The sequence below is a fragment of the Palaemon carinicauda genome, chromosome 31, assembly GCF_036898095.1.
Source record: "Palaemon carinicauda isolate YSFRI2023 chromosome 31, ASM3689809v2, whole genome shotgun sequence".
Classification (NCBI taxonomy): Eukaryota; Metazoa; Arthropoda; class Malacostraca; order Decapoda; family Palaemonidae; genus Palaemon; species Palaemon carinicauda.
In genome coordinates, this window is record NC_090755.1 from 29,973,527 (window position 1) to 29,988,526 (window position 15,000).

At 31.8% G+C, this 15,000-nt stretch overlaps 1 protein-coding gene and 1 pseudogene across 1 annotated transcript in view; one reads left to right on the forward strand and one right to left on the reverse strand.

Moving 5' to 3' along the window:
• LOC137624375 (ankyrin repeat domain-containing protein 29-like) overlaps positions 1–15,000 on the reverse strand; it is a 617,540-nt gene that overhangs the window by 375,015 nt on the left and 227,525 nt on the right. The window lies entirely within an intron of this gene.
• Positions 1–15,000, forward strand: part of LOC137625059 (cytochrome c oxidase subunit 2-like) — a 68,874-nt pseudogene that overhangs the window by 29,703 nt on the left and 24,171 nt on the right.

The window sequence follows — 15,000 nt, forward strand, 5'->3', positions numbered from 1 at the left end:
ATATATTGGGTCACTCGGACATTTTGCTAAATCACAATGACCTTTCCCTTCTCTCTGCCATTCATAGATGAGCTTGAAACCTGATAACCACGAACAGTTGGACACAGGAGTTCCTGCAATGCCTGGCGCTGAGGAAGTGGACCCCGCCACATCTTAGATGCGCAGCTAATCACCAAACAGCTATACTCAATCTTTTTTAATGAGACAAATTTGTACCGACTCGCAGGGGTGCCATTTTAGCTCGGAAAAGTTTCCTTATAACTTTGTGGGAGATAGTATTTTTGTCCGGATACCATCATCGATTTCCAATAATTACCAAGTAGTGTGAATCGAAAATTATTTACCAACCAAAATTTCTCCCTCAGATATAGGTTTATGTAAATAAATAATGTTAACGAATGGTTATTCTATTTAGTATTGCGATGGTAAGTCTAAATTTAATAACAACACCAGCAAAAGTCAACGACAGGAGCTTGTTTTCGGATTCACGCTCCATAATTTTGTATCTCTTCACATATTTTAACAAAAATTAGGATAAATTACACTAAACATAAAAAATCAAAACGGACTTGCATCATAGTCCTATGATTAAATCCGTATAGATAGGGTTTGCTATTTATTTTCAGTTTGAGGATACTGTAGTGTTCCATATATTGCATATAAGTCACAATTAAACGAATTCATAATTTCACCACCGAGTTACAACCGTGATACCCGTCCTTCTTGCCATCCCCTCATCGGTGTTTGACAGTAGGCAGTCGATTTTTATTAATTCCATGTTTTTAGTAGATTCTGGTATTCAAAGAAAGTTTATAACAACATGGTTCCTTATGTTTAGTGTAATTTATCCCATTTTTTTTTTTCATACATGTGAAAAGTTACAAAATTATTGGGCTTGCATCCGAAACCAGCTCTCGTCGTTTACTCCGGCGAGTGTTATTAAATTTAGAATTAACATCACAATACTTTATAAATCTCTTTATTCGTAAACATTATTTATTAACAAAACATATATCTGAAGGGAAAATTTAGATTAATAAATGAGTTTCAATTCACATTACTTTGTAATTATTTGAAAACGATGATGCTATTCGGACATAAATACTTCCAACCAATCAGCTATTAGGAAACTTTTCCGAGCTAAAAGGGCACACCTACGATTCGGTGCAACCTGCCTAATTTAAAAATAAAAAAAAAAAAAATATATGGGTATATTGTTAGGAGAGATGGCAGAGGTGGTACAGTACTTGGGGCTGAACACAAGAACTGGCCGCGCAGAAACGGTGTGAAAAGGTGAATGCAGGAAAACAAAATGTATTCAGATATTGCAAAATTGGTTTCGAATATAACGGCCCACTTGATTCAGTATAACATTGATACGTTAATTTAACATTGCATTTAACAAGCTACTCTATCCAAAATTTGTCATGAAAACGGGGATAAAGTTTCAAGCGTATTACATAAAGTTGACATCCAGACACAAAGGTTCAAGTTTTAATCAATCGATCTATCTAATATTTCCTTTCCTCAAAGGACTATTTTCCCCTGTAGGAGCCCTTGAGCTCATAGCATCCTGCTTTTCCAAATATGGTTGTCGCTTTACTAATAATAATAATAATAATAATAATAATAATAACAATAATAATAATAGGACAAATTAAATATGAATAATGGCTTAATTAATTTTTTAAAGATCCCAAAACTGAAAGAGTTTTATTAATTCCATGTTTTTAGTAGATTCTGGTATTCAAAGACATTTATAAGAACACGGTTTCTTATGTTTAGTGTAATTTATCTCAATTTTTTTTCATACATGTGAAAAGTTACAAAATTATGGGGCGTGCATCCGAAACCAGCTCTTGAATAATAATAATAATAATAATAATAATAATAATAATAATAATAATAATAATAATACGACAAATTAAATATGAATAATTGCTTAATCATTTTTTTAAAGTTCACAAAACTGAAAGAGAAAAATAATACAAACATGTGAAAATATATAGAAATGAATAAAACATAACATTCTTCCCTTTACTTTATTCTATAACTATAGTGAAAGAAAACAAAGACACAATTGCATCATATTTTAACAAAAAGACCACGTTGTTGTTAAGGAAGCTGCCATATCTCTAAAGATAAAATTCAATGAAACGTTAAAAATGAAGGGGCACAGTTTCAATGAAGGGATCTTTGGTTGATGGGTAACGCACACAGACCATATCTACATTTCTAATTACATTTAAACATTAGTAGCCGTTTTACAAACACAGGGACATACAAACCTAATTACAAAATCATCATGAATAATATCACTATCATTATTATTATCACATGAAAGAAGAACTTCAGAAATAAAAATTTAGTGCATTGAACATGTAAATAGCGAAAATACTCAAATGGCAATGATCAAATGAATATGAACATAACGAAACAAGAGAAAATAAATAATCTATATTCCCAACACTGTTATAGGGCTCAATAAAGGGAAAATGATAACAGAATTCCATAAAAAAAAACTATAACTACAGTATTAAAATTAAAGATAATGATGATTATATATATATATATATATATATATATATATATATATATATATATATATATATATATATATATACATATATATATATATATATATATATATATATGTATAAATATATATATGTATATATATATATATATATATATATATATATATATATATATATACATATATATCAAAGGTGTATATAAATATTTATATGCATATATTTAATGTTATACGAAAAGTGTTAATATATCATGAAATAAAAGAGAAAGATCAAAAAAGTTTTATGATATACTGAAATAAAACATTAAAAAACACCTCGACTAACAAACAACAAAAAAGGAAAATTACCGAAAAACTTCATAACCTAAAAAAAATAATTTAGCTATGATACGGTCGGCATGACGCCTTTTATTATTGCAGTGAATAATAAGGGCGAAAATTGAAATTCACTGAGCGTCTATCTTCGAATAATTGGTCAAAAATTTCAAATTTTGGTGCAATTAATTATAGAATTTTTTACCAGTAGAATTAATTACATTTTTAATTTGTTCTTTCTAATTGACTGCTTGTCCTTTTACTTATACAGATGTAAAATTAGTTACAGGCTTTATTTTTAGAGAGAGAGAGAGAGAGAGAGAGAGAGAGAGAGAGAGAGAGAGAGAGAGAGAGAGCCTTACTCCGAGATTTATCTCCTATCTAAGATAGAAACATATTATACCTTACCCTATAACATATTAAGAGAGAGAGAGAGAGAGAGAGAGAGAGAGAGAGAGAGAGAGAGAGAGAGAGAGAGAGAGAGAGAGAGAGAGCTCATTTGGAGAATTATTACTACCAGTATTCTAAGAGAGAGACAATTTATGCCTTTCCCTATATCAAGAGAGAGAGAGAGAGAGAGAGAGAGAGAGAGAGAGAGACCTTATTTGGAGATTCCTGCTTATTCAAGGAGTGAAACAAATTGTACCCACCCCGCATTGAGAGAGAGAGAGAGAGAGAGAGAGAGAGAGAGAGAGAGAGATGGGGGAAATTGGCGCTAACTCATCACACTTTTAATTACAGACTTCCGCTCCCTCCCCTTACCCTACATCATTAGCCCTACTACCCCTCACTATCAGCCAGTGCCATCCTTGTCTAGCCTCTCCCCAAGGACTAGCAAACTTTTAATGGCAAGTAGATAGTGCCTTGCCAGTAGTCTCTCTCTCTCTCTCTCTCTCTCTCTCTCTCTCTATAGGTAGTAGGTTGGCTACGGCACCAGCCACCCGTTGAGATACTACCGCTCGAGAGTTATGGGGTCCTTTGATTGGCCAGACAGTACTACATTGGATCCTTCTCTCTGGTTACGGTTCTCTTTCCCTTTGCCTACACATACACCAAATAGCCTGGCCTATTCTTCACAGATTCTCTATCCTCATACACCTGACAACACTGAGATTACTAAACAGTTCTTCTTCATCCAAGGGGTTAACCCCTACACTGTAATTATTCAATAGCTACTTACCTCTTGATGAGGGTAAAAGACACTTTAACTATGGTAAGCAGCTATTCTAGGAGGACACTCCAAAATAAAACCATTATTCTCTAGTCTCGGGTAGTGCCATAGCCTCTGTACCATGGTCTTCCACTATCTCTTGGGTTAGAGTTCTCTTGAGGGTACACTCGGGCACACTATTCTATCTAATTTCTCTTCCTCTTGTTTTGTTAAAGTATTTTAATGTTATTACTGTTCTTAAAATAATTTATTTTTACTTGTTCCCTTTCCTCACTGGGCTATTTTCCCTGTTGGGGCCCCTGGACTTATGGCATCCTGCTTTTCCAACTAGGGTTGTAGCTTAGCAAGTAATAATAATAATAATAATAATAATAATAATAATAATATATTCCTCTATTTAGGCGTGGGTACCTAAATGACATTCAGGACCTTGGATAATTCAATATAAAAAAGATATTAAGAAAAGATGATGATTAATTAGATAGTTTGTGGGATATTTTAGGGACGACTTTAATATGGTTTCTATTCTATGGCCTCCGATGGTCTGAGAGAATAATGTAAATGACAAAACATCAAGTTATAGTAAAACTCTCTCTCTCTCTCTCTCTCTCTCTCTCTCTCTCTCTCTCTCTCTCTCTCTCTCTCTCTCTACTCATAAATATATATATATATATAGTAAATATTCATCAATCTATCTATCTATCTATCTATCTATCTATCTATCTATCAATCTATCTGTCTATCTAATTATTTATTTATAAGCATATATATATATATATATATATATATACATACACATATACAGTATATACATATGCTTTTCAGGCACGTCTAGGTGGTGTCTAAAAACCGAAGACATCTCTCCAGACATCGCTAGCTCTCTAGGTTTTAGGGTACGACGAAAACTGCATTTACGTTTTTCCATTTAATATTTGCTGCCGACACATGCTTCGAACCATTCTTCTATAGGATTCTTGTCAGGACTACATTGGTTGAACCATAGATTTACACTAATTTAAAGGCTATGGGAGTGAGAATTTTCATTACAAAAATATCTAGAAACTCAAAAAGTACTGGTACATGAAAACTTGAAGATTCTTAGAAATGGGATATTTCAAGATTAATTTTGAATAACACGAATGATTTTTCCAAAGGCTTCAAAGAAATTCGTGACCGATCTCAGGACCTCAAATTTTCAGTTCCCATCTTGCAACGGTATTGATGTTGGTTTATTAGGGAGGCTTATTTATATCCTCAGAAAATCTAAAGTTGTAAACTGCGTTGATCTCGGATTCGATTCCCTATAGAGCAATGCTGTTACTTATGATAATTCATGGTCTAAGTGCTTCAACATTTTCTCTGCAATGAAGTATTTTCTATACTTCCATCTATACTATTCGCTTCTTTCGCCGTTGAAGTTCATGATTCCACTGTTACTAGAGGCCCGATGTTGCATTTTTACACCTGGCCTCACATATACAATGTATCCTAAACCGTGAGACTACATCGCCCCTCAGAATATCTACAGTTGCAAACTACGTTGCTCGACGATTCTAGTTCCTTTGGAACGGCATCACTCCAAGACGGAATAACATAAGCTGTGACGTCACTGGTGCGCATCCACTGGCCAGTGCATTTAATTTACTGATCCTACTCCTGTTGTTAAATTTCAAAGTTTTTGAATAATTTAGTTATTATTATTATCATCATCATGAATATGAGTAAAACTAAGATAAAGTTCAGTGAAAATGCAGAGACAACAAATAAGAGTTATGGACGAACCTCTAGAGATTGTTAATGAATATACTGTACATACTTAGGACAGACAGTGGTCTGTAAGTGTTTCCCTAAGACAAGAGACCGAAATTAAAAGAAGGATAAGCATGGGATGGAGAGCATTTGGTAAACAAAAGGAGATTATGAAAAGTAAAATACCATTTTCTCTAAAAAGAAATGCATTTAATGAGAAAGTCCCGCTTGTATTAATTTATGCATCAGAAACTTGGAGCCTAACTAAATCCTTGTAACTTAAGCTAGTTACAACTCAAAGAGCTATGGAAAGAATAATGATGGGGATAACACTGAGAGATAGAAAAATAACAACATGGATACAAGACAAACTAAAGTAGAGAATATTCTAGCAACATGTAAGAAACAGAAGTGGATATGAGCAAGACATATAATGAGAATGACAAGTAATAGATGGACATTAAAAATAACAGAATTGGTCTTTAGAGACTGTAAAAAAAAGGGGGGGGGGAAGGAATAGAAGACGGTGGATTGACGAACTAAGATAGTTTGCGGGCGTGGATTGGCACAGAAACACCATAAATAGACAGAGTGGAAGGGCATATCTGATGCCTTTGTTCTGCAGTGGACTAATAACAGCTGATGATACATACATACATACATATATATATATATATATATATATATGTACCTATATATATGTGTATATATATATATATATATACATATAAATATATATTTATATGTACATATATATATATATATATATATACATATGTGTGTGTGTATACTGTACATAAGCGTGTGTGTGTGTGTGTGTGTGTGTGTGTGTGTGTGTAATTTGGATGTAAATAGTGCGTGGCTGAGTGTTCATCTTACATACAGTATACACTAAGCACCATACAGTATACCTACTATAGGTGCAGGCTGTTTGAAAAATGTATTAAGGAATAACTTTATGACTATGATGCCACTTTATGACCCTACGTGCTAGGTCATACAAATACACTCTTCATTTCCCCTCTTATGAATCTACATTTCACTACTACTACTACTACTACTACTACTACTACTACTACTACGAGAGAGAGAGAGAGAGAGAGAGAGAGAGAGAGAGAGAGAGAGAGAGAGAGAGAGAGAGAGAGAGAGAGAGAGAGAGATTTCAATGGAGCTTTCCTCTAGTATAAAGGATTTTTCCAAAGAGATGCTTAATCGATATTCAATATCATAGTTGATGTCATTAATATAATTATTATTATTATTATTATTATTATTATTATTATTATTATTATTATTATTATTATTATTATTATTATTATTGTTGTTGTTGTATATAACTGTTATTTCTCCAAATTCGTGCGTATTTCCTAAAATTCTTTGTAGTTTTCACATTCCATATAAAATTTCATTAAAGGGAGTATGGACGCAAAGTTTGTTATTAAATAAATTTGTCAATTGTTGTAATTTGCGAGTCAAGAAACTCTTCGCAATGAGAGGCTATTTGTGATACTTATTAGCGAGATTTCATCTTCCCATGAATTGGAATTCATTTTACTTTCTACTGACATGATACAATTCTGACACAAACTTCCTCCATATAATTTTTGGAATATTGGTAACGAGCATATAAAGTTAAGGTTGAAATCGGTGACATAACTTTTTTAGAAATAACTTTATAAATAGTTTTAAAATAGAAGGATGACCTCTGATTGTTATTCTAACCTAAGCCGGAGAATGCTATTATACGTTAAAGTATCTCCTGTTAAATGAAAGCAGGTTATATAATGTAAAACTATTTACAATGAAAAAAAATGTGAAGAAATTTCCAGAACTTGGCAGGGGAGAAAAAAGATCAATCTCCAAAAAGTTTTTTTTTTTTTTTTTTCAATATTTCCTCCTATGGGTAAACAAAAGACAGGAAAGATTTCAGAGTAAATACGGGAAAACTAATTTGTCCACAAAATGTTCACGAAATAAAATCGAAAACAGGAACTGGGTTCTATAGGTCGGACAATTTGTTTGTCGGTGTAGCCAATGTCCGTAGGCGAACAACAATATTTTGTCTTTTATTGTAAAGAAACAGATGAGGTGGGAAGAGACGTATGTGTTTGCACGGACTCATGGTTTTAATGGATGAAGTTACTCCTGGCATTGAAACCTTTTCATCGGCCATATGGGTTTTTACAGCTTTATATTCCCGTAGGTATTAATTTACATTTTGCAGTATAGCACCTCATGTTTCTTTTGTTTTTTGTTTTTTTGTCTTTTTATTTCATATTTTATATTAATAATAATAATAATAATAATAATAATAATAATAATAATAATAATAATAAACCAAAATAGATAAATACACATCTATGGTCTACGCACTTTATTTTCTCTTACAACATTCTACAGTTTTCTATTTTGTCAAAAAAGAATGAAGATTGTTTGTTTCAAACAGTAATGCATTTTTTGCCCATTCTTTACGTTTCTGTCTATTTGTCTCTACTAGGAGTGTTCCCACTTGTTTAACAATAATGATTGCATCACCGGTGTTGACTCTTGGTGTGGCCACATTACGAAGTTCCATCAGCTATATCGACTTCCCCTCTCTCTCTCTCTCTCTCTCTCTCTCTCTCTCTCTCTCTCTCGTGCGCGCACATACAAAATTGCCTTTATGACGCATCTCCCTGGCATTTAGGTATATTTTATGTATATTACTTTTTCATGAGCATCTCATAACTTCGTAATTTTGTTGTTGTTACTTTAGAGTATATTAGCCTGTTATTGATGGTATTGTTACGTATTTCTCATTGCTCATTTTACTTTAGCTTTGTTGTTTCATTTTTTTTTCTTTACTTTGTTGTATTAGTTACAAACTACTTCCTCTGTAACTACTGCTCCATTAAACACTATTAGCACAATGACACAGTTATTATTCATAATCTGATCCCTTTTCGATTTTGACCTTGAATAACTCGTGTCAATTTCTAGGACAGAGCTTCAACCTTCGAAACAATTTCTTGGACAATGATTCAACATTTGAAATACCAATTCTTGGACAATAATTGAACATTTGAAATACCAATTCTTGGACAATAATTGAACATTTGAAACAATTTTTAGACTAAAATTCAACATTTGAAACACAATTTCTTGGACAGAGAATCAGCCTTTGAAACACAATTTTGAAACAATTTTTGGATAAAGATTCAACTTTTGAAACAATTTCTTGGACAAAGATTCAACATTTGAAATATAAAACCTAATTTCTTGGACAGAGAATCAACATTTGAAACAATTTCTTGGATAAAGATTCAACATTTGAAACAAAGTTTCTTGGACAATAATTCAACATTTGAAATACAATTTTGGACAAAGATTCAACATTTGAAACACAATTTTAGGACAAAGATTCAACATTTGAAACCTAATATCTTGAACAAAGCTTCAATATTTGTAATGTAATTTCTTGGACAAAGCTTCAATATTTGAAAAACAATTTCTAGGATAAAGCTTCAACATTTGAAATGCAATTTATAAGACAAAACTTCAACAATTGAAACAAAATTTCTAGGTCAAAGCTTCAACAATCGAAATACAATTCATAGAACAAAGGTTCAACATTTTAAATGTAATTCCTAGGTCAACGCTTCAACACACAAAACAATTTCTAGAACAAAGCTTAACTATTTGAAATGCAATTTCTAGGACAAAAAATTACCATTTGAAATGCAATTTCTAAGACAAAGCTTCAACATGTGAAACGTAATTTCTTGGACAGAACTTCAACATTTGAAACACAATTTCCTGGCCAAAGCTTCAACCTTTGAAACAGAATTTCTAGGACAAAGCTCCTACAGTTGTAACAATTTCTAGGAGAAAATCTTCAACATTTGAAACAAAATTTCTTAGACAGAACTTCAACATTTAAAAACAATTTCTTCGACAAATATTCAGCATTTGAAACTCAATTTCTAGGACAATGCTTAAGCAACTGGAACACAATATCTGAGACAAAACTTCAACATTTGAAACAATTTCTTAGACAGATCTGCAACCTTTGAAACACGATTTCTTGGACAAAGATTCAACATTTGAAACAATTTCTTGGACAAAGCTTCAACATTTGAAAGACTATTTCTTGGACAAAGCTTCAAATTTTGAAATACAACTTCTTGGACAAAGAGTCAACATTTGAAACAGTCTTTTGGACAAAGATTTAACATTTGAAACACAACTTTTTGGGCAGAGCTTCAACATTTAAAACTGAATTTCTTGGGTAAAGATTCAACACTTGAAACAAAATTTCTTGGACAAGGATTCAACATTTGAGACAATTTCTTGGACTGATATTCACCATGTGCAAAACCATTTCTTGGACAAAGATTCACCATTTGAAACGCAACTTCTTGGAGGAAGTTTCAACTTTTGAAACATAATTTCTCGGACAAAGTTGCAACATCTGAAACAATTTCTTGGACAGAGTTTCAACTTTCGAAAAACCATTTCTTGGAAAAAGATTCAACATTTGAAAATAATTTCTCGGACAAAGCTTCAATATTTGAAACAATTTTTTAGACAAAGCTTCAACATTTGAAGTACAATTTCTTAGACAAATATTCAACATGTGAAACACAATTTCTTGGAAAAATATTCAACATTTGAAATACAATTTCTTGGACAGAGCTTCAACTTTTGAAACAGTTTTTTTGGATAAGATTCAACATTCGAAACACAATTTCTTGGACAAAGATTTAACATTTGAAACATAATTTCTTGGACAAATCTTCAACATTTGAAACAATTTCTTGGACAAATATTCAACATTTGAAACCCTTTTTTTTTCTTTTTACAAATATTCAACATTTGAAACAATTTCTTGGACAAATATCCAACATTTGAAATACAATTTCTTGGACAAATATCCAACATTTGAAATACAATTTCTTGGACAAATATCCAACATTTGAAATACAATTTCTTGGACAAGTATCCAACATTTGAAATACAATTTCTTGGAAAGAGCTTCAACATTTGAAAATCAATTTTCTTTGGATAAAAATATTCAACCATCGAAACATAATTTCTTGGACAATGATTCAACATTTGAAACACAATTTCTTGGATAAAGCTTCAACATTTAAAACGTAATTTCTTCGAGAAAAATCCAACATTTGAAACAAAATTTCTAGGACAGAACTTCAATATTTGAAACACAATTTCTTGAAGAGAACTACAACATTTGCAACACAATTTTGAAGACAAAGCTTCAACATTTTCAAGGCAAAGCTTCAACATTTGAATCACAATTTTTTGGACAAAGGTTCAACATTTGAAAAACAATTTCTAGGACAAACCTTTAACACTGGAAACACAATTTCTTAGACAAAGATTCAACATTTGAAACACAATTTCTAGGACAAACCTTTAACACTGGAAACACAATTTCTTAGACAAAGATTCAACATTTGAAACACAATTTCTAGGACAAACCTTCAACATTTGAAACAGTTTCTTGGACAGATGTTCAACATTTTAAACACGATTTCTTGGGCAAAGATTAAACATTTGAAACAAAATTCCTTGGACAAAATTTCAACATTTTATTTTTATTATTATTATTATTATCATTATTATTATTATTATTATTATTATTATTATTATTATTATTATTATTGTTTCTTCCTAATCTACAAAAATATTTGCAAAAACCGGATGATTTAAGCCCAAGGGTTTCAATAGGGAAAATAGCCCAGTGAGGAAAGGAAATAAGGAAATAAACAAACTACAAGAGAGGTAATTAACAATTGAAATAAAATATTTTAAAAACAGTAACAACATTAAAATAAATCGTTCTTATATAAACTATTAAAACTTCAAAAAACAAAAGGAAGAGAAATAACAGAATAGTGTGCCCGAGCGTACCCTCAAGCAAGAGAACTCTAACCCGAGACAGTGGAACACCATGGTACAGAGGTTATGGCACTGCCCCAGACTAAGAGAACAATTGTTTGATTTTGGAATGTCCTTCTAGCTAAAGAGTCTCTTCTACCTTTACCAAGAGGAAATTAGCCACTGCCCAATTACAGTGCAGTAGTTAACCCCTTGAGCAGCAAAGAACTGTTTGGTAATCTCAGTGTTGTCAGTTGTATGAGGACAGAGGAGAATATGTGTAGGCAAAGACATAATGAGTCGTAACCAGAGATACAGATAAAACATAGTACTGTCTGGCCAGTCAAAGGACCACATAACTCTCTAGCGGTAGTATCTCAACGAGTAGTCGGTCCCCTGGCCAACCTACACAATTTATTGGATAGAGCTTCAACACTTGAAACAATTTCTAGGACAAAGATTTGACATTGAAACAATTTTTTGGACAAAGTTTAAACATTTGAAGCAATTTCTTTCACAGAGCTTCAACATTTGAAAACACAATCTCCCGGACAAAGATTTAACATTAAAAAAATTACAATACCTTGGACAAAGATTCAAAATTTAAAAAAAAAAAAAAATTCTTGGACAGATATTCAACATTTGAAACACAAGTTCTTGGACAAAGAGTAATTTGAAACAATTTCTTGGACAGAGATTCAACATTTGAAAAAACATTTCTTGGACAGATTCAACATTTGAAACCATTTTTTTGGCTAAAGCTTCAGCATTTGAAACAATTTCTTGAACAAAACTTCAACATATGAAACCCAATTTCTTGGTCAGCAATTCACCATTGCAAAAGCAATTTTAGAACAACGCTTCATCATTTGAAACACAATTGCAAAGACAAATATTGAATATTTGAAATACACTTCCCAGGACAAAGCTTCAAAACGCACAGTTGAGCCCTACCATTGAAGGATATGGAAATTACAAAACACTAACTCTTACTCTTTCATTATAACACCATTTCCATGAAAGTTTTGACGAAACACTACTTACATTCTATCACTAAATTAACCAATCAATCTCACCAGAATAAACAAATAAAAAGACACCAGAATTAATATCCTTAAAGATTTCCATTACTATCAATATTTCTTAACGCAAAAGGGTGGGGAAATGAATATGAGAAAACCTGTGGTGATTTTCCCTTGATTGGATATCTGTAAAAATGTGCACTCAAAGTCTTTAGATTTACTCTTTCAACTTGAGATGAAAGGCTGCACTGGCGAATACACTTTATTCACTTTTATTCAATTTCATTCAGCTTGACCTTTAGTGACCTTGACATGTTCTAAGGGCATGCTTTACGGAGGTGAAGCATGTCTCATTTTACTGGCATATGCTTTCTCGAGTTAGTTTTTACTCCCTTTTATTTGCAATAATGTCATTGCATTATCTATTTTGATTGCATTTGGAAACTACCATTTTCCTTACTTTCCTCATATATATTTCTCTTCGTTCAAAATATCTTATTGTCTTATATTTACGAAATACTGCAATCATTTTAGTAGCATTAAATACAGTTTCTATTAAAAATATTGATTTTCTCTGATGGAGCACTCTAGGCAATATGTAAGATCTTTACCCTCGTAATCTAGAATCTATAAACTTTGAGGTTGTAACGCATATAAGAGGAATTAATCTACTAATCTTTGTAGTTCAAGTGGCAAGATTTACTGTATCTCGGATTAAATATAAACTTCTGAAGTGGTTGCACGTTACGATGTTACTTGAATAATCATGGGGGTGCCTATGTATACATACACACGTGTGTGTGTGTGTGTGTATATATATATATATATATATATATATATATATATATATATATATATATATATATATATATATATATATATCTGAATCTGACTCATTGAAATAAAAATTCCTGATATACCCCTGGAAACCGTATAAACACCATTTTTATATCTTACGTCATGAAGTGCACAGGATACAAATCCTTTCTTTTCCAGTCATTAGCCTTAGTTGAGTTAAGGTAAATTGCCCATTGCGGAGAGCATTTTCTCCTAACAAAAGGTTCACAACTCATTATTAGACAGTCTTATATCGTGAGGTCTAAGACACACATTTTTCCTTTTAGCTAAAGTTGCAAGGCCTGCGACCTTCTTTTGCCTCTCGGTGGGTCGACTGGTGGTGGTCAGCTAGCTGTTATGCAACGACCTTCAAAATTCAACCCCAGCACTCTAGAGTCATGAAAAGTTTTAGACTTTGCTTTCTAAATAGCAATAACGATTTTCAATTTCAGGAAATTCCGTTCATTGATTAGTAGATGACAGCCATTCACCAATGATTGTTAATTAGCCATACAAAAAGTCACTATCCAATGACACATCTAAACTGTGCTGTGTGACCGGCTGTTTGAAATAACGAAAGAGGAAGGTTTGTGTTGGAATACGATTTCGCTATATTCTACCTCTTACACAATGAACTCTCCTTGTTCGTGGAGAGGAAGAGGGGAGGGGACAGGGGTGATCAAGTTAAAAACCAAACTGGATATTTATTCAGGTGGAAGGATTCATGATGCCATTCCCTTTTAGGCTACCTCGGTTATTTAAGCATAACTGTGCTTGGTAGTTCACTTCTGTGGTCCAGATTGTTTTTGGAAGTAGCTTGATTATGTCCTGAACCTCTGCTGAGGTTTTAAAGAGTGTATATATATATATATATATATATATATATATATATATATATATATATATATATATATTTAGAGTATGTCTATATATATAATATAAATATATAAAGCATATATATATATATATATATCGATAGATAGATAGAGAGATAAATAGATAGGTAGACAGATAGAATATATATAAATATATATTGAAGATACATATACATACATAAACATCTATATATATATATATATATATATATATATATATATATATATGTGTGTATAAAGTATATATATATATATATATATATATATATATATATATATACACGTATATCATCATCATCATCATCATCATCTCCTACGCCTATTAACGCGAAGGGCCTTATATATATATATATATATATATATATATATATATATATATATATATATATATATATATATATATATACATATATATATACATATAAATATATATATATATATATATATATATATATGTATATATATATATATATATATATATATATATGTTGGGCGTTTGTCAGTGCGTATGGGCCAGGTAGTGAGAAAAGTGAAGAAGAGCGGAATGAGTTCTGGAATGAATTAACTAGGTGTGTAGAAGGACTGGGTAGAAGGAATTATGTAGTTGTTATGGGT